Raw genomic sequence first — 20103 nt, forward strand, 5'->3', positions numbered from 1 at the left:
CTGTGATAGAGTAAGCAGGGTTCACATAGAGATTTTGGTTGTACTGGCTAGAAGGTCCCTGAATGGGGGTGTGAAATAGACAAGAGAGGTGGGACGTCATCACTGCAGCAGAATCCATACAAAAGAACTCGAGATTCTGCTGCTAGTAGATGAAATGATGGGGCTCTTGACCTATATTATTGGTGTAGTGCTCAGTACGCAGCAAGTCTTAAGAAATGCTCGCCAATAAACGGAGAGCAAGTTGGTTATTCCAGGTTATCAAATCAGCAATTCCCGATTTGTACTTCAGAGGAAAAAAACCAATAATTAGAAGTTTCTGTGAGTTACTGAATCTTCCGATTATGCAGTAAGTTAATAGTTAGCTTTCAGAATTGAGGTAATTCGGAAGCTGTATGCATTTTTAGATCTAAGTGCTTATTACTTAATATATTAGAACTGCTTGCAGACCTAGCTTACCTGTGAAGTGGTTGGGTTTAATATTTTATCTATCTGTAAAGGGTTTGGCTTCTGCTTCTCGTGTGTAAGCTAGAGAGAGCAGTGATTGCATGGCGTAGAACGGTGGCATGTTTTTACTTAACTGTGGGTCAGCTGAGTGGTTCCAGATTATTCGGATCCCTCTGGAAAGTTCCCTAAATGTCCACTGGGTTTATCGTGGCTTTTTCCTTGTCCTATATTTACTGTCTTTGGCAGTGAGATAGAAGAGTCATTTCCTCTGGTTTTGGCTTATAGGAGAGATTCTCCATAGCCCACCTCTGTCTTGCCAGTGCCTTTGAGTAGATTGATGTCATTTTTCTTCTTCTCATAGGCCATCATTTGTCTGGTCATTCTCAGCACTTTTGCTAAAGAAGCATAAATATGTGGTTTTCATCACAGAAAGCCTTTTCTCTGTTTCAGAAGGGTTTAAATAAAATAAGTGAAGATCATATTCTTACTATCAAATCCAATAAACCGTGGCTGGCTCTGGGTATTAATTTGCGAGGCTTTAAGATTATTGACCTCCTTATTCTTCCCTAAGGAATTAATTAATCATTTGCCTTTTCTGCAGTTTTGATCTTCCTCTAACCACTTCATCTCCATTAGAATTGGAATCTTCCTCAATTGTCTGGCGCTCCTTGGTGTTTTATGGACAGGAGTAGCCTATCCATTTTTTCTAGATATTTTGGCAGTTTTATCTAGGTTAATTGTTCCCTTCCTGGAATATTTTATAAGTTAATGTTCATTAAAATTTTGGGGCCTATTGGAATCATGAGAGAGATGCATTGTGGGACTTGGAAAATCGTTAACATCTCACAGGAAAGGCCCAAACAAATTGTGCCCAAATTCTCCCCTTCTCCACGTCCCTTTGGCATGGGGCCAATAGGCAAAGGCTGTAACTGGGTTTTCTGTGTAAATTGTCACTCAGGTTCGACCCAAGTTGGATTGCCCCAGTTGGATAGGCTAACAGCATGCTAATCCCCGCTGGCATTGGTGGCCCTCTGCAGAGGAGCAAGTATCTTCTGGATGTGTGGCCATCTCTGCTTTGTGTGGTGGTTGCTGTCTCTTTGTTGGCTGCAAACGAGTAGTAGTTTTTTTTTTTTTTTTAGTCATTTTTTTGAACATGGTATTTCCCAAAAGGCACATAGTGCCTCTGAGATGCTCTTAGAAGACAAAAGAAGGGTTTTGAGATTCAGTAGATTTGGTAAACATTAGATACTCCAACTCTTTTTTGTGATTCAAAATGCACATTACTATAGTAAAGATCTCAGAAGGGGGTGGGGATAAAGATTTGGGGAAGCCTTGTGGTAAGGAAACCAGTTAAAACTTGAACCATTTGACCCTAGAGTCTTCCTTCCCTCCTAATATCTATACACAGGGACATGTTTTGGGACACAGTGCTGTAGAGATGACTTGGCATATTGGAGCGGCCTGACTGGCTCATGGCACATTGCACATACCTCTTTACCCCACCAGTGACATCATGGTTCATAGTAGCTTGAAATGCGTCATGGTGGGAGTCTTTAAATCATAGACATGAGTAAACAATCAGGGCTCCCTACCCCTCAGACTGCAGGTTCTTAAAGATTACTAACACTGCTGATGTTTAACCAGCCATTTTCCTAAAGTTGTTGCGAAAGGGTATACCAGACATTAGAATACTTAAATGTTGAAAAGACCGAGATAAGTTGGGCAGATTGAAGCCAGTGGGGATTAATCATAGAGGTCTTTTCAGGAGGCTTTGAATGGGAAGAAGATAGACTAGGTTGAGGAGTAGAGCATATGAAGATAAACCAGCAAAAGAAGAAGCTGGGAGACAAGTCCCAGCCCTGTGTGACCTTACATTTGAAAATGGGCAGCCTGGTTAGCTAGAGACATAAAAGGCTGTATGGACTACGTTTTTCAGAGGCTGTGGTTTTGTTCTGGGGTCAGGTCTTACGTTGTAAGCCTGTTTCTTTCTGTCCCCCCTCCGCCCCCGCCCCCCCAGAGTTTGAAAAGAAACACAGAAAATTCTCTCTGGGTTGGAATTTCTCTTCGATATTGATCCTGGTCTAAGGGGGACTTGTTCTTAACATTTCATTATGTGTGCTCTTAGATTTGGTAAGTTTGATGGAACAGTTCAGCTGTTTCCAAATTAAACAGATAATTTTATTTAAAAGCTGTGTACTTTACTGGAATAGAGATAATTGAAAAGTAGTTAAATGCTGAAAGGTTTTCTTCTCGTCCTGTTTTTTTTCTTCCCTTTATTTTTAACTCTCACTGAGTAAGGGTCTTCTAAATGCATTGAGGTTCAGGAAAAGAAAAATACATTTAAAAGTTCTTTCTGAATATTCATGAAACCTAATTTTGTAATCAAAAATGACTATTCCTGGGTTTTCAGTTATGTAACATTTTCTGACAAATAATGGGATTTTGCTGTATTTCACTGTGAACAATTTTGGACCATAGTAACTGCAGTAACACCCTAAGGGTTACAATTAGTGAACTGTTTTCTTACTGTGACAGATTTGCATTTGCATTAGGAAAAGACATGAGTGTGTTTTATGCGTTTTTTGAAGAAATGAGGCTTGAGCAGCCGAGTGATTTTTAAGTTGTTTACATTGAGGAAATAGATGTGTCGTTAAGATGGTTATTTATCTATTTTTAACAATTTAATTTTTTGTTAAAGTAATACATGTGCATAGATTAAAAAAAAAAATCAAATGGTATTTTCTAGTCCTCATTCCTGCAGGCAGTTAATTTCAACTCTTTGATCTGTTCTTCTGCTGTTGACCTTCTTATTTCTAAGGAATATTCTTCCTCTGCCAAATCTGGACTTCTTCATTTGAGCTATTTCCTCCCCACTATCTATTCTGATAGAGGTGATGAGCCTGGGCTGTGGAGGCAGAAGGTCGGTCGGTTCTGGTCCGTCCTCTACCATTTACTGGCCATGTGTCCTTGAGCAAGAGACTTAAACTTTCTCTCCCTGACATATAAGATGATGATGATGATGATGATTGATGGCGATGGCAGCGGCCCCCAGGCCTGCCCTTCATGTTTCAGGGCCTGGGGACAAGAGTATAAATGGATAAATGGAGACCAGATGGCTAAATATTTAAAAGGTATAATGAAATATTTAAAAGATATATTTAAATATTTAAAAGGCATATACCATATGCCTAAATATTTAAAAGGTTTAAATCAAGCTGTATCTATGGTCTGGAACTTGTTCCCACCCAGGGCCTTGCCTGTTCCTCTGGCGTCTCTCTTAAAACCCAAAGTCTGAAGACGCTCCCATCCTTGGACCAACCCTGTGAGTTGAGTGACAGCAAGAATCCAGCCCAAGTGGCAGCTGGGCCTGGACCTACCGAACCCCGCGGCAGGCTGCGCAGCTCGGGGTCCCCAGGGAGCCTAGATGGTGGGTTCTCCATCAAGGACAATTTTCTTGAACTTCCTCCACACCTAACTTTTCTGACCGAAGATTTTCAAGCAGTTGTGAGCACCTCCACAAACCTGTGCCGTCTGTACAGCGGGCACCTCTGGCACCCCGGGGCAGAGGCTGTAATTGCACACACACACCACCTCCCCTTCCCGTCTCTTTCCCATAATTCCCATTCACTCAGCCAGTTTCCAAAATTAAACAAACAAACAAAACTTTCCCGTGAGCTCGAAAAGAAAAAAAAATGCTCTGTGCTTGAGTCCTCTAGAGCAGTGGGCTGTCTAACGCCCAGACCCAGGGCGAGGCTCCTTGTGTCTGGAGGCAGAGGCACCCAGGGCCCCTTCGGCAGTTGTGCAGATTCACGCGTTAACACGGGCAGAGCTCTTCACACAGTGCCTGGGCACAGTAAGCCTGTACCCTTGTTCGTTGCATGTGCTTCTTACATCTTTGGTGGTTAATTTTGCTGTGGTGTGGACTTTTTCATTTGATGTGCTGGGCCAGGAGAGGTAGAGAGAGGGTGGCCAGATTTAGCAAACAAAAAAGTCAAGATACCCAGCTCAACAATGGCACATACTTACACTAAAAGATTAGTCATTGTTTATCTGAAATTCAGATTTATTAACTGGCACCCTGTGTTTTATCTGGCAGCCCTGCGAGGGCCCTTTCCATCCAAGATTTGGCTCCTTTAGTCTTGGGAGATAGTCCTGTATTTTTTCTTTGATAATATCCTCTCTGCATTTTCTCTTTGTGAAACACTCATATTAGTCAGATGTTGGACCAACTGGATTGAACTTTTAATTTTCATGCCTTTTCTCTCCTATTGTCCGGATCTCTTTTCTAGTTCTACTTTATGGGAGTGATCCTTGATTTCATTTTATTTTTTAACCTGTTTTATCTTTCATTTGAGTCATTAATATTTATTTCTAAAAGTTCCTTCTTGTTCTTTGGGTGCTTCATCATAACTTCCTGTTCTTTTTTCTCTGAGGACACTAATTATATGTATGTATATTCTTCGACTCTTTGCGGCAGCTCTGTCCTCTGTTTTTTTTTATTTTCTGGTTTATTTTAGTCTCTTTGGTGTTGGAGGCTTTCCCACAGGTCTGGCACTCTTCTTTAAGGAGGAGGCTGTGAAAAGCTGGTTGGAAGCTCTGCCCGCACAGGTGAGACCTGTCCTTTGCGGGGAGGGGGGGGGGCGCTTCTCTGAGGTCATTCGTGGAGCTGGATTCTTCATTGAAGGACCCCTCAAGTCAGCATCTGGAATCTTTTCACTGGAGCTTTCATTTCCTAGGAGACCCAGCCCTTTTCCTGCCCGGGGAATAATCTTGGCTTGTGGCCTTAGGGGTGGAGGAAATGGAAGGGCAGGCTTTCTGTCTCATACCTCACTGTGGGGCTCTGAGCCCCAAGCCTCAGGATGACCCAGGGACTTGTCCTCTTGCTCTTCCCTAGCTGTCCCAGGTTGCAGAGGGCCAGGGATCACACAAGGGCTTTGTATACTGACTTCTATCCGCCCTTGTTTTCAGCCCCACCTCACTTTTAACAGGCCTGAGCTGCTTTGAAGCTCCCTAGGACTAACCGTCCTCCATCTCTGCAGCTGCCTCCTGCAAGACCTTGAAATGGAATGAATTTCTCGACTCTGCTGAGCTGCTTGCCACTCTTCCTGTCCCCAAAACTTGATTGGTGACTTACACGGCGTTGAATCCATCCTCACTGTCTTGTCCTTTGGGCATATGACACTTTTTTCATAACAGCCTTATTGAGATAAGTCACATAGAATGCAATTCACCCATTAGTAGCGTACAGTTCCGTGGTTTTTAGTCTCTTCACAGAGTTGTGGAACCATCTCCACAGTCAATTTTAGGACCTTTTTGTCACCTCAGAAAGGAACCTTATAACTTTTAGTCATCACTCTCCAGTTCTCCCAACCCCCCCAGCCCTAAGCAACCACAAATCTTTCTGTCTCTACATATTTGCCTATTTTTATTTTTTATAAAATACTTGTAATGTCATCTTTGTAGAATTTCAGGAGGGAAGGATTGAAGAAGCTCATGAATTCAGTCAGCATGCTTTCATGGAAGTTTTTGCCATGTATAAAATAGTAAAACACCAGAAACATTCTGCCTGTTTCTCTCCTTCTGTATTCTGAAGATTGACTAAAGTGTCCTCTGGTAGACCTGGGAATCCCGTGCTTAATGCCGGTGGTGGACCTGAACTTCTGATCATTGCCAAGCCCAGATCAGTGGCTCTCATGTCCTCTTGGCTTCTAGCAATTTCCAAGCGTCTGAAGAGTGGTTGTACAGGGGAGCTGACTAGGGAGCTAGAATATCTACCTTTGACTACAGGACAGCAAAGTATCTTGGCATTTGAGGAAGTGGAGGCTATTTGCTGTGTGAAAGTAGACATTACTTTTAGTCACTTGGTAGATCTAACTCATGTGCATTTACTGTGCAGTCAACACCCGCTCTTTGGAGAATGTTTTTAAAATGGACTTTTGGGCTCCGACTGAAGCAGTTAGGGAAAGAAGACAAGTAAACAATACATCTGTTACAAAGGATGATGCATATACCTGCAGGAGTCACAGTTAACGTGGCCTACGGATAGTCCTGAATGGACGTTACCCGTTGCTGCCGGGGAGCCCTGTCCCCCATCTCTTTTGGACCTTTAGGATTCCTGTGTTGGCTCCACACCTTTGCTTCACAGCCAGCCAGACTATGGCCTCCCCTTCCCCACCTCCAGGCCTACCTCCCATCCTCTTCCCTGAAGAAAGGGCATCCGCTCAACTTTCCGGAGAAGCAGAGGGCTGTGGGTAGATACTGCTACAACACAGTAAGGACTTAGCCCTCTTTTGCTTTGACTCTTCTCCAAGCCCAGTTTCTCCATTCCTGTTTTTCTCTAGTTCCCTTTGAGCCTTGGTTTAGGACCTTGGGGCTGCTCATGCTGGCATGGGGCCGTGTGTGGCTATCAGTCAGCGGGGGACACATGCTGTAGAGGTGGGTGGGGCCGGGTTGGGCAAGGAGCGGTAGAGATTGCAGCCAGGCCTTGGTTAGGCTTGACGGGGAAGACGGTTTTTGAAATGAAGAGAAAGGGTCACAGAACAGTCAGGGAGACATTGAGGTATTTTGTTTTGTGAGTTGAAATTTTGCTGCCCGTTTAAGAGGAAACTGCACTCCTTTCCATGTGTGAACTCTAGGTGACCCATGGCTGGTGCCTAAGCAGCTCAGGAGGCACATCCACATTAGGCAAAAGGCCACACATTTTTAAATGAGGTGTAATGAGCCAGTGCCATCACCCTGGAAAGAACCCAAGAATGCTCTTTCTTTTTATCAATCAGGCCATCGTCACCTCAAAACTACTTAACCTTTTATTGTTGTTGTTAATTCACTTTGTTTTTAAAATTTATTTTCCGATTACAGTTGACATACAATGTTGTATTAGTTTCAGGTGTACAACATAGCGATTAGACATTTATGTAACTTACGAAGTGATCAGCCCGATAAGTCTAGTACCCCCATCTGACACCATACATCGTTATTATAGTATTATTGATTATATTCCCTATGCTGTACTTTACATCCCCGTGACTGTTTATATAACTGGCAATTTGTATTTCTTAATCGCTACTCCATTTCACCCGTCTCCCCTTCAGAGAAACCTGAGGAATGGGTTCTTCATACTTGGCGGATGGAGGGTGTGTGTGTGTGTGTGTGTGTGTGTGTGTGTGTGTGTGTGTGTCTCAAGTGCAAGAAGAAAACATGCATCTGCAAACAATACTTGTGGGGCTGCAAGAAAACAGTGGTTGGATTCCAGTTGGTGTCAGGTCTTAATTTGAAAGGTGATTCGAGGATTTTTAATGGAGAGAGTGATCGATATGAATAAAATGGAGTTTTAGAAAGGTTAATCTGGGACTTCTGAATGAGAGGATGGAGGAATGGAGAGCAGGGTATTATATCTGTCTAGGTGTAAGGTGGGATGGTCCGAAACTAGAGGCGTGACAGGAGTCAAAAGAGGATGGACGTCAAGTACATCTCCAAGGGAAATGGACCGAACTTGGTAAAAGAGGTGTTGGAGGTGAAAGTCTTACTTTGAGTGATGAGAGAATAACAGCCTGGAAAGAGGGGAGTCCATTCTTACAGAAGTAGGTGGTGACTTCAGTTGAAGATGTTTAAAATGATTGTGGGATATCTGGTTGTAAATATTCCCCAGGCACCTTAATTAGATATTTCAGGAAAAAACAAAGTTTGATTTGAACCTCGCTGAAGCAAGTGACTGTAGTTTTATGATGTGTGGGTGTTTAATGATTATATATATATATATATATATATATATATATATATATATATATATATATATATATATATGTAATCTCTCAGAAGCCTGTCTAAATCTTGGATAATATGTGTATTTAGAAATTGCCCTTTAGATATCTTTAAGAAATTTTCAGCCTACATTTGGGGACAGCTCAGCTAATTGTTTTTTATTCCTCTGCATGTCTTCACTTAGTAATACTAGGTAGCATTTTTGCTTTTACTATTTTCTATACTCTTCATATAAAACTTAAATGTATAGAGTTAAGATGGTAAATTTTATATACCGTATTTGCCGGCGTATAAGACGATTTTTTGGCCCTGAAAAATATGCCTCCAAGTGGGGGGTCGTCTTATACGCCAGGTACACTTCAGATAGACTGCCCATAGTGCTTGCCCCGTGCCATAGTGGCCTCCCGATGCCCGCCCACTTCATTCCACATACCGTTCAGGCATCAGCAGCGCTGCTGGGTGTATGCTCAGCTGTTATGCGATTTTGCTGTTATGCGATTTTACCACACTCGCAAAATCGCACACAGCTGACCATACACCCAGTATGATAGCGCAAAATTGCGAATCGCGATTTATGTATATGTTTGATTACATACAGCCTTGTGACAGTTTTCCTGCATGTCATAAGCATTTGAATATAAATATAAATGTTGAAATCAAATCTGATATTGTTTTACCTTTTATTTGGTGTGTGGAAGGTGTGCGGAAGAGGGGGTAGTCTTATACGGCGAGTATATAACAAACTGTATTTTGAGTGGAAATGTTAGGGGGTCGTCTTATACGCCCAGTCGTCTTATACGCCGGCAAATACGGTATGTATTTTACCACAATTAAAAAAAATTAAATGTCTATCTTGCTCTGTTTTCCTGTGTGTGGGCCATGAATTACATTGGCTTTGTGATATTATATGGATTTTGGAATACTCATATGATTGGGAAACTATACAGGGAAACAGTAGTTTCCGGTATGGCTGATAATTTTTGGAATGGCAAAACCCAGTTACATTGCTATTGTGGAAGGAAGGACTGGCCTTATTAGAAGGTACGTGAAGGCTGGTGAGAGGGGTCAATGATTCATTTTCTGCCACGTGACCCATACAACCAAATCTTTAGGATGGACCTATTTTTATAGGCTGTTGTTTTACATATTAAACAATCAGTAATGCAAGTTGTTCTGTTGCCCACTGTTGGGCAGAAAGAGAAACCGCATAATCATTTATCATCTCTGGACACAGGCTGGGACTGGCTGTGGTTGCTGAAAACCCTTGCAGTCATTTTGTGATTCCAGAAAGCATGGAGAACGCAAATGTTTGGAAATTCTGTTTCTAGTACACTTTGGTTTAAAAATTGCTAAGTTGTTTGCATTAGTCAGTGGCCGACCTTAAGGCAGCTTATTGGGAGGAGGATAAATTGGAAAATGAAGCTCCACACACACAGAGCTGTTATTTAAAAATTTAGGAATTATTTCTTGTTTATAGTGCTATTCACCAACACTGTTTGGAAGTAAAGAGATTGTAGTACCCATCTGCTCGTCTCAACTCCCCTCTTTGCATTTTAATACTCCACACTCTTAGCTAGTCATTATCTGTCTTACTTTTTAAAAGACCTAAAGTCCATGGTTTACTTAGATGTCCTCAGTTTTCACCTAATGTCCCTTCTCTGTCCCACGATCCCACCTAGGATATCATCACACTTAGTCCATGTCTCCCAAGGCTTCTCTTGGCTGGGACAGTTTCTTAGACTTCCTTTGTTTTTTATGACCTTGTCAGTTTTGAGGAATACTGGTCAGGTATTTTGTCCCTGAATGTCCCTCCATTGTGATTTGTCGGATGTTTTTCTTGTGGTTAGGCTGGGGTAAGATGTTTCTGGGATAACCTGTCGTTCTGCCGTCACATCAAGAGGACATACTATCCATACGACTTAGCACGGTTGATGTTGACCTTGGTCACCTGGTTGCGGTGGTGTTTGTCAGGCTTCTCTACTGTAAAGTCACTCTTTTCTCTCCCCTTTCCATGCTGTCCTCTTTGGGAGGAAGTCACCAAGGACTGGGAGTTACCCTTCACCTTTATAAGGTTCATAAGGGCGGGGCTCCTACATAAGTGATTTGGAAATTGTGTGCAAACTTGCCTGCTCTTCCCCACTTATTCAATCATTTCCATCATTTATATCAGTATGGACTTGTGGATATTTATTTTATGCTTTGGACTCTAGCCCAGTACTGCCTTATTTGCTGCCCAGTTGTGCCAGCTGTTGCTTTGGGAGCTCTTTCAGTTGACCTCTGTGTCCCTGTGAGCGGCCCCATCAGTGTTGTGTGTTTTGCAGCACTTCCTTCATTTCTGGCACTGCAAGGCACTCCAGGCTCACATTGTGCATTTCCTGCCCAATGGCAGAACCAGCCGTTTCTCCAAGAGCCGGGTGCCTTTCAGTGGACAGTGGGGCTCGAAACGAAAAGCTGGGTGCCGGGCGTGCGCCTCACTCTTTGGTCTTTGCCGCTTTGGGTCTCTGCACCTGCCCTGCTCACACGCCTCACTCTTCTGGTTCCTGTCTGCGCTTTCCACAAGACTGCCCAGATTTGGGTTTTAGAGCCGTCAGGTTTTTAGAAGACTAGAGGAGTGCAGAATTATTATTCCTTGGATGGAGAATTAAGCTGCTTTTTTTATGTGGTTTGACTTCCAGTATTGGCACTACACAGGAATCCGAGCTATAAAGTTAGATTGAATTTGGGTCGATGACACTTTTGGTCTGTGATTTGTATCTGTTATTACAGTTTCCAAGAATTTCACAGACTCGTGAACCTTAGGGAGATAGTTAAGAACTTATTAAATTTTGAGCATTTGGTTTCATCAAGGCAGAACAAGAAGATGAACTAAAATGGATTGGGAACTAGAAATTTGCGTTTATCATTCCCAGTGTAAGGTGGGGCTTAGGTGGTACAGAGTGCCAGGGGCAGTGAGACGGTTAAGTGAAGGACATTAATTGAAGTGTATGCAACTGGAACAATATAAAATTGACGTCTTCAGGGTACACTATCACCCCTATATTTGTCTTTTTTTGTGAAATCCTATTTGAGGACCCTTTTCTTGCCATTAACGTGTGAGTCAACTGTCACCTGAAATGAGTACACCCCTCTACTCCGTTTCTCAAAACAGGGAGAGGCATATGTTATTTTATATTGTTTTCCCCACATCACATTAATTATTGATTGATTTTTTTAATTAACTCTAGGACTCAAAACTCGGAGTTTGATAGAATTTTCAGGGCTCCCTTGGGGAAAACTTACTTGCCAAGGTTCTGAAGATGCAGGGAGGCTGGCTGCCTGGGCTCCCCTTCTCTGACCGTCCTCCCGTCTGGGAGGAGAGAGCTCCGTCCTCGGCAGGGCACAGGGATGCTGGAGTCCTCTCACACGTGACTTCCAGCCAAGGTTGCCGCCGCTGCTGCCGCTTGTGGGACATGCTACACACTGTGAAGTGCTGTGTCTGTGCAAATGCATAAGTCCGCTGTCGTTTGGGAGCTGCAGGGGTCAGGTGGGCTCAGGTGAGGACGGTGCCACGACGCCTCTGGTGTAAGCAGCTCCTCCACCCACCTCTGTGGTTCTGACCGGGTGGGTCATTTGTGCCTCTCCCTGATGGCAACCAAAGCTCACACCTCAGCCCGTGTGTTCTGTGATGGACAAGGTAAGCCCCTGCGTTGACCTCTAACCCTTGGCCCCCCAGTACCAGCCGCCCCACCTGACAATACTACTCACTTAGCTTCTTCCGTTGTCTTGCTCAAATCCAGATACTCAGACAAGGAAGGTTAATGATCACAAACTATCCTCCCAAACATGGTCCTAACTGCTTGGCTGGGTAGGTCTCCTGGCTGCAGCTGTAGGTCTCCGGTCTGGTTGTGCGATGAAAAAAGTTGGAACCTTCCTTGAAATTCTCTGACCACTGGCCACTCCTTGTTTGAATTTGAAGATTTCTGTGCTCTTTGTGTGGTGGGTTCGATTATGACAAGGCTTCCTGTAACTATCTTAAGTGTCAGTCTTCCCTCCCTGTATCTCTGGGTTTGTGTGTATGCTGTTAGCCTCATATTTTAGGTGGAAAATTTTCCAGCACAAGGCAACCGGGTAGCAAAGGGAATGTTGTCTCTGTCTGGAACAGTATAGGAAGGGGTGCTGTGCTCTCCCACCTATTGTCTGTGTCTGTGTAGTTGGGATATTAAAAGCTCATTCTCTTCACCAGGATTTGTCCATAGAAACTCATTCGTTTTGGGGAACTGAATGGATGGGATTTGTATGCTCTTGCTTATTAGTTAAGTGACAGGAGTGGAGGTTGGTAAGTTATTTCACAGAGCTGCAGAGAGAAGTAAATAGGAGATTCATCATCTCCCTTCATGCATTCATTCATCATTGGCTGGACAAATATTTCTTTTGCAACTAGTAAGCAAGCCATATGGGAAACCGTGTAAACGTTCTAATAATCAATAATGCAGAAATTTGTTTGTAAGAAGTAATTTTGCTACCTTAGACATTAGCTAATACACATTTATAAATGTGGGGGACATGATGCAATTAAAGTTACTCTAACATGTAATGGCGGCAACAGAAATTGGTACAGCCTTTGGGGAAATCATTTTGGCATTTGTTTTCATGGCTCAGAAAAAAAATCACCTGTGGTTAGTTCAGAATTTGGGAAGTACTGGATCCCTGTTTTGGGAGATTTATAATATCCGTTGCATAATAGAGGCTATCCTGCCCGAAAGCAATCTGCTGAATGCAGAAAAATCCAGCATTTGCTCTGTTTTCATCTAGTGTTTGTGAAAAGCCTAGTATGTCCTGCAGAACTAATGTCTGTTTCACAGTGTGTGACATGCTACCTGCCGGTTTTTAATATTTTCCTAGAGAAAGTTGAGTGTCACTCATGTCACACAGCCAGGACTTAGAGGAGGAACGGGTTGGGCGGGAACATGGTGGTTTTAGTGTAAGTTTGACAGCCAACTCGGAGAGCCAAGTGGAATATATAGCCGACAACTGGGAAGGTGGCTCTTCAGGTAGAATTAGGGCTGAACAGAGAGCTTTGTGAGTTCTGTGAATCTTCGTGATTGCTGTGACCACGCGAGTGGCTGAGGTTGCTTGCCTTGGAACAAAGGTTGATGTCAGAGTCTGAAGGGACCCGCAAGGGACGAGGGGGACGGGCCAGTGAGCTGGGGAGAAGTCAGCTCTTGACAGAGCTGCAGGGTCCAAGCGAGGAAAGGATGACTGGGAAATGAAATGCTGCTGAAAGGCCAGGGGCAGAGAGGAAGGTCACAGGTAACAGAACAGGCGGAAGGGACTGGGGAGTGTCCTGCGACGCGTGCTTCGCTTCGTTCAGTAGCTCTACACTATTCAATGGAAGCAAGCATCTTCATTTAACCTTTCATTTTGAAATAATTTTAACTCATAGAAAAGTTGGCAGAAATAATACGAAGCATTTTCATGTTCCCTTTACCCAGTTCTCCCTAACCACCTGACATAATTATAAGACACTTATCAAAGCTAAAACACTGTCATTGCTATACTACTGCTAACTACATCGCAAACTATTTCTTCCCTGTAGCCTTACAGCATACAGTAACAATTTTGTTTTCCAAAGTTGCTTTGGTTAGTTCTTTTCTTCCCTTCCTACTTCAGCACGATTGTTACTCACTTGTCATACTGTTAGGTTCTTTGTTACAGCTGGTCTTCTGTTTTGCGCCTTCCCTCATTTCTGGTTGCTTCCACCTCCATAATTGGGATAAGAACAGTTCCATCACTTCCCAAATTCCTTCTTACGGCGTGGATTGGAGAGTGGATAGCACAGGGGACAGGAAGGGGCAGGGAGAGACACGATTAGTCCTGGTGATCGAGACCTTGACTGTGAAGGCAGGATCCGGCTGAGACAGCACCAAGGTACAGTTACTAAGGACGGGGAGGTCTCTGTATGCCAGTAGGTATGTTCTGGAACAGAAAGAGTTCGTGCACCTGGCGCGAGCAGAACCAAACACTAAACAGCGAGAACTGCAGTGGAGAAATACTGGCTGTTTCATTATGAATGGCGCCACCCAGGAGAACGGGAAGCTAGTGCTCAAAGGCCCCAACTCCCGCATGGCGTGTAGGTTACAGTCTATAGGGCAAAGTCACCAACACTGTGGGTTAGGGGTTTGGGATTGTGCTGGCTGATGATTGGTCGGAGGAGAGGTAAGGGTAGTGAATCATTTTTTCAGGCCTTGAGGACAGTTCTGAGGTTTTCCCCTGGCCTCCGTCTGGCTGGTCTCATGGGAAAGTAGCCAGGGGATCCGTCCACCGTAGGCTTCAGGAGCTGACACATAACGGAGGTCCGGATGTTATCTTCAGCCTGTCAGAGATCTGGACCATGTGACCATTAGTCAGGTCGCCCTGCTGTCTTCTGCTGCCCTGGGGGTTGCTGGTTATCCAGGGGAAAGGTTTGGTCTTTGAGGGGTATATATATAGAGAGAAGGATATGATCTCTGGAGTTTGGATTTAAAAGGATTTAAAAGTTTCAGGTAGCGGTGACAGGAGTGACCAAAATCACAGGAGAAGGGCCGCAAGCTCATGGAGGAGATCCCCTTGGAAAGACAGGCCAGTTGTGCAGGGTCGGGCAAGACCTGTAGGAAGGAAAGGCGTGGGGAGAGGCCTTGCCTGACGCCTGTCATCTTAGAGGTCAACTGCAGAGAGAAAAAGGCAGAGGCGTTGGAAGCAGGTAAGAGGAAAAGATTAGAAATGGCCTTTGTCTCCTGGCAGGGCGGGAGTTAATAAGGAAAAGAGCATTGTGGAGCTTAAGTGACTCGGAGGGCCCCCACCTCCACCCTGGGGGTGTGGAGCAGGGATTTGCTTAGCTTTCTCTGGAGGTTTTCTTGGCAGCTACAGAACCTGAGTAGAAAAAGCAAAAGCGCTCTTTATGGCTGAGCTTCTGTTTTGATCTATGAGCGCTTGGAGCTTGGATGGGGGTGAGGTGGGCAGTAAGCCAAGAATTGCTGATTTTACTAAAAAGGCTGAGGTGTGCAGTGACCATTTGTTTATGTGGCGGCACGTTCTCCGCTTGGCTTCTCCTGAGTTCCCTTGGCTTCAGAAGGGCTGGGAGAAGGATGGGTGGAGGAGGGTAGGGGGGCGCCCGTTTATATGGCCTGGAGGGAGGAGTGAAGAACATTCACAGGGAAGGGCTGGGGCTGGTTTTATGCTTGTGTTTCCCAAGGTTGTGCCCTGATTAGGTGACTGTTTATATTTCCAGAAGCAGTTTGAACTTTCACATCACTTACATTTAAAATCAGGAATATTGGGTATTAACTAAAGAAGAAAACACACTACTTTGCCCAAAATATCTGTATATCGATAGTTGATACCATCAGAATTTAGTAAATATCTATTCTGGATTTTTTTTTTTTTTTAAGATTTTATTGGGGAATTGAGGGAGGGGAACAGCTTTGGGGAATCTTGGAAGGGGAACAGACAAGTTGCTGTCCTTTTGTTCTTCAGTCTAGTTGTGGAGGACATCNACCAGTTTATTTACATTTTTCTTTCTTTTTTTCTTTTAAAGATTTTATTGGGAAATTGGGGGAGGGGAACAGCATTGGGGAATCGGAGAAGGGGAACAGACGAGTTGCTGTCCTTTTGTTCTTCAGTCTAGTTGTGGAGGACATCGCTTCACTGGCCCATGTTGGTATTATCATTGTGCTCTTCCCGGGTGAGGCAGTCACTCGCCAGCCACTGAAAGGCCGCTCACAGTGGCTCACAGCAGCTCACGAAAGTTCACACCAGCTGCCGGCCAGCCCCACTGCAGCCTACGCTGGCGCCGGCAACTCACGGCAGCCCAGCTCCAGGTTGAGCTGTTGTTCACCATCTTAGCTGTACAGGGCGCAGTGTCACTGGCCCCCATGTGGGATCCGAACCGGGGCCCTGCTGCTCAAAGCTGGTGTCCCAAGCCAACTCTTAACCAATGCGCCACTCGGCCAACCCTCTATTCTGGATCTTAGCAGTTGTATTTACTAATTTCTTGTGAGCACATACAGAATTAACAAACTGTGTATTCTTTTCGTTTCTCCCTATATATGAACTGCCTTTGCACACACTGCGTGTTATCCTGACGTTGGCTGTTTGGCAAATGAAGTGCTTCTGTCCTCAGCAGGCAGTGAGTGTAATCCGGTCCCCCACCAGTGCTGGAAGGTGAGGAGGCCTGCCAGGCGGCCCTCGGCTCACTGTGATGCTGTTTGTCACCATTCTTCCCTGTGGCTGGAAAGGAACCTTTAGACCTACAAGGTGCTCTGGCTTATTGTCAAGATTCACTCAGGGTCTGATTAGTGTGGAGGACAAAAGATAAAATGAGCACTTTCTTTGGCATTTTGTGACTTGTACGGGGCCTTCAAATGGCATGAAATTTTTAGATTCCTTCCGCGGTTCCATTTATGATTGCTGTTTTTTCCTCAAAGCTGTACACAGACATCACATGTATATGTGTTTGTATTATTACTATTTATTATTTTTTAAATGTAGTGTCTGCCATTTTGGGGGCCCAGGCTCCTCATTGTCCCCTCTCCCCCACTTGCCTAGACAGAAGTGCTGAGGCAGAGGTTTGTGACGGCTTTTCCAGTTGCTCATCAGATGTAGAAAAACAAAACCAAACCAAACCGCCTTGAAACGGACATCTGTTCCCAGCTGCTTTAGGAAAAGGGAAGAAGCACGAGGTAGGGCTGTGAACTTGAACCTGCTTGGTATTGGGAATGGAACTGAAGTGAGAAAACGTCTCCCTAGTAAGTAATTCAGGTTGAAGTGGGACAGAAACAAAAGGTCAGTTGGGGAAAAAGAGACGGGATTTCTTTCCTTTTCCCCTTCCCTCTCTCCCCGTTCCCCTCTCTCCTCCCTTCCTTCCTTTGTGTGGTTGAAGAGATGTAATGATGGAGAGCCCTGAAAATGCTAAAGATGAAAGAGTTTGGCGATGAAGAGCCAAGGTCTGCGTACCAGTGTAATGAGAAAAACAAGAATTTGAATGTAGACGGCCAAGAGAAGCCAAGCCCTGTTTATTTCTGTGAAGACATTTAAAAACTGGGGGTGCTAGATTCATTCTCTGTGAGGAACAAAATAAATGTGAAACATTGCAGATTATTAGCATGCTATAAGAATATTTTATATTTGAAGGAAAGATAAAAAGGATAGAAACATGAATAAGATCCATTCATCTGTTGAATTATTTCTTTAAAAAAGGCTTCAGTGGCCAGGTAGTGCTAGGAAATAGTGACAAGTGAAGTCCCCAAAGAGAGTCATAGATCTTGTATTATGACTGTTGTTTTATGGAAAGTTTGTATAATACTGCCAAGGTGCTCGATAGACTTTGATTTGTTTTTTTTTTTTAGGATTATTATGATTTAGTGTATTGATTTTCATTAAACAAAATGTTAGTTTCTCCATTTAATTGGGGAACCTGGTGTGTTTTCACTGCTCACATTGGCCTTTGCATAGTGATTGTGGAGGCAGACCCGGGGCTGGGTGTATGCATGTCTCTGGGGATTGAAGTTAGCCTCCATGGTTAAGCTCATGTTCATGGTTAAGTAATGTCTGAGCCTTTTGAGCCGTCACTCGCTAGTTGGAAGGAAATTGAAAACGGCTCCTTGAAGAACACATTTTTTTATTGCAAAGCATAAGTATGATGAAGGGGTGACTAGGTTTTTCTTAAGTTTTTCTTTTGACTTGATAACTTTTGCCAACAAAGATGAAATAGCTCTCTGTAATTTTAAGAGTCTTTGGTAGTAAAGGAAATGTTTTGTCTGTGTCATAGGAGGGAATAAAGTGATCATGTGATACACCTGAGTTCTTTCAATTTCCTTTTCTATAAACAAGCCTAGCTTCCGCCTCCCACCCCCTACCCCGATATTTTCAGTGTCTTTGGGTGAAAGAACATTCTATATTAAGCATAAATGCTGTTAGTGAACTATAGGTTATTCAAATGGGGCTTAATTTTAAATTAAAAAGACTGTTCGTGCCTTTGAAAGAAGATATATTTTACAGAGTATAAATGAAATGAAAGACATTGTTACAATAACTAAAGCTGATTCTGTTTGAAAATCAAGCTGTTAAGGCAAGCTAAAATTTTGAGATCCTTTAATGTTATCTTTTAAGACAGAGGACTGAGATTTTTTTAGGTAATGTTTTGAAGCAAAAGAATCTATTTTAAAAAGAGTAGTACTTAGGAATTGGGGTGAAAAATGAAGAAAATTTTCAAATATAAACATTTCTCTTTGTACTTGATATAACTGAGGAATGAAGTGGGAGTTAAATATTTTTTTCCCTCCCGAGTGGAAAATTCGCTCTTGCCTTCCAGATTGTGGGAAGGTAATGAGTAATAGGACAGTGTGATTGTGGGTATGAAAACCATCTCTATAAACCAAAAAAGAAGTGTGAAGTTACAGAGAGTGGTGTTTATGACATGAATTATACAACGCCGGAGAGGTGAACCTACCCGCACAGTGATCTTGGGTTTCAGAAAATGCGAGGTGCTGTCCCTCGGCCACCTGCACTCAGGCTTTTCTGTCCATCGTGCATTTTCAGCTTAGAGTCAGGATTCCGTCAGGTGAGCTAGGCGGGCTGACTCATAGTTTTTTAAAACCACTGCAACTTCACTTTGAACCTCTTCGGAATATCCCGCTGTTTCACCCCTGGGTTCACTCTCCCCTCAGAGAAAACGTCATTCTTAGGTGATTGATCTAGAGCAGGCCGTGTGGTTAGATTACTACAGAGAAAGTGTTGCTCCTGCATGTGAAATGTCTTAGGGGGCTGCAGGCTGGGCGGTTCCTCCCTGGGGTTTTCCAAGCCTTAACTTGACTTGGGCAGATAGGAGACAATACGGGCAGCATGGTGGGCATCATCCTACCACTGACTGAACGATGTATTAGTGCTGCTGCCGCCCTGGGGGAGTACCTGTGCGTAGATAAATTGGGGAGTTGCCTCGCTGTGTGTAGAGAAGGAGATAATAAGAATCATGTATTAGGCGACAACTACATATCTATCAACAGTTACTTTAAATGTCAACAGATTAAATGCTCCAATCAAAACACACAGGAGGGCTGAATGGATAAGAAAATCAGACTCTTACATATGCTGCCTACAAGAGTCTCACTTCAGATCGAAAGACACAGACTGAAAGTTATGGGATGGAAAAAGATATTTAATGAAAATGGAAATGAAAGAAAAAATGCTGCGTTAGCAATACTTATACCAGATAAAATAGACTTTAAAACAAAGGCTATAACATGAGACAAAGAAGGACCCAGTAATCCCATTTTTGGGTATTTATCCAAAGAAACCCAGAACACTACTTCAAAGGGACATGTGCATCCATATAGTTCATTGCAGCATTATTTACAATGGCCAAGATGTGGAGGCAGCCTGGGTGTCCATCAGTAGATGAATGAAGAAGAGGTGGTACATAATACAATGGATTATTAATCCACTATAAAAAAGAATGACATCTTGCCGTCTGCAACAATATGGATATGGACCTAGAGGGTATTGTGCTGAGTGGAGTAAGTCAGATAGAGAAAGACAAATGTATGATTTCACTTATATGTGGAATCTAGAGAACAAGATAAATGAACAAACCAAACAGAAATAAGTCCATAGATACAGAGAGCATTTTGAGAGTTACCAGCTGGGAAAGGGTTTGGGAGGATGGATGAAAAAGGGGAAAGGATTAAGACGTATTAACTGGTAGTTACAACATAGTCATGGGGATGTAAGTACAGCATAACAAATATATTCAGTAGTTTTGTAATAATTATGTATGGTGTCAGGTGAGGACTAGATTTATCGGGGTGGTCACCTCATAAGTTGTATAAATGTCTAATCCGTATGTTGTACACCTGAAACTAATAATATCGTATGTCGACTGTAATT

The 20103-nt window shown here is 43.4% G+C and overlaps 1 protein-coding gene across 12 annotated transcripts in view; it reads left to right on the forward strand.

Moving 5' to 3' along the window:
* ZNF532 (zinc finger protein 532) overlaps positions 1-20103 on the forward strand; it is a 103472-nt gene that overhangs the window by 26689 nt on the left and 56680 nt on the right. The window contains exon 1 of one of the 12 annotated variants that reach the window (XM_019640621.1): positions 16785-16901. The exons of the other annotated variants lie outside the window; for them this stretch is intronic. The gene's annotated coding sequence lies outside the window, so the exon portion shown is untranslated. Of the gene's footprint in view, positions 1-16784; positions 16902-20103 lie in introns of those variants that run through there. 12 annotated transcript variants of the gene reach the window in all.

This window comes from Hipposideros armiger, unplaced genomic scaffold (genome assembly GCF_001890085.2).
Source record: "Hipposideros armiger isolate ML-2016 unplaced genomic scaffold, ASM189008v1 scaffold_52, whole genome shotgun sequence".
Taxonomy (NCBI): Eukaryota; Metazoa; Chordata; class Mammalia; order Chiroptera; family Hipposideridae; genus Hipposideros; species Hipposideros armiger.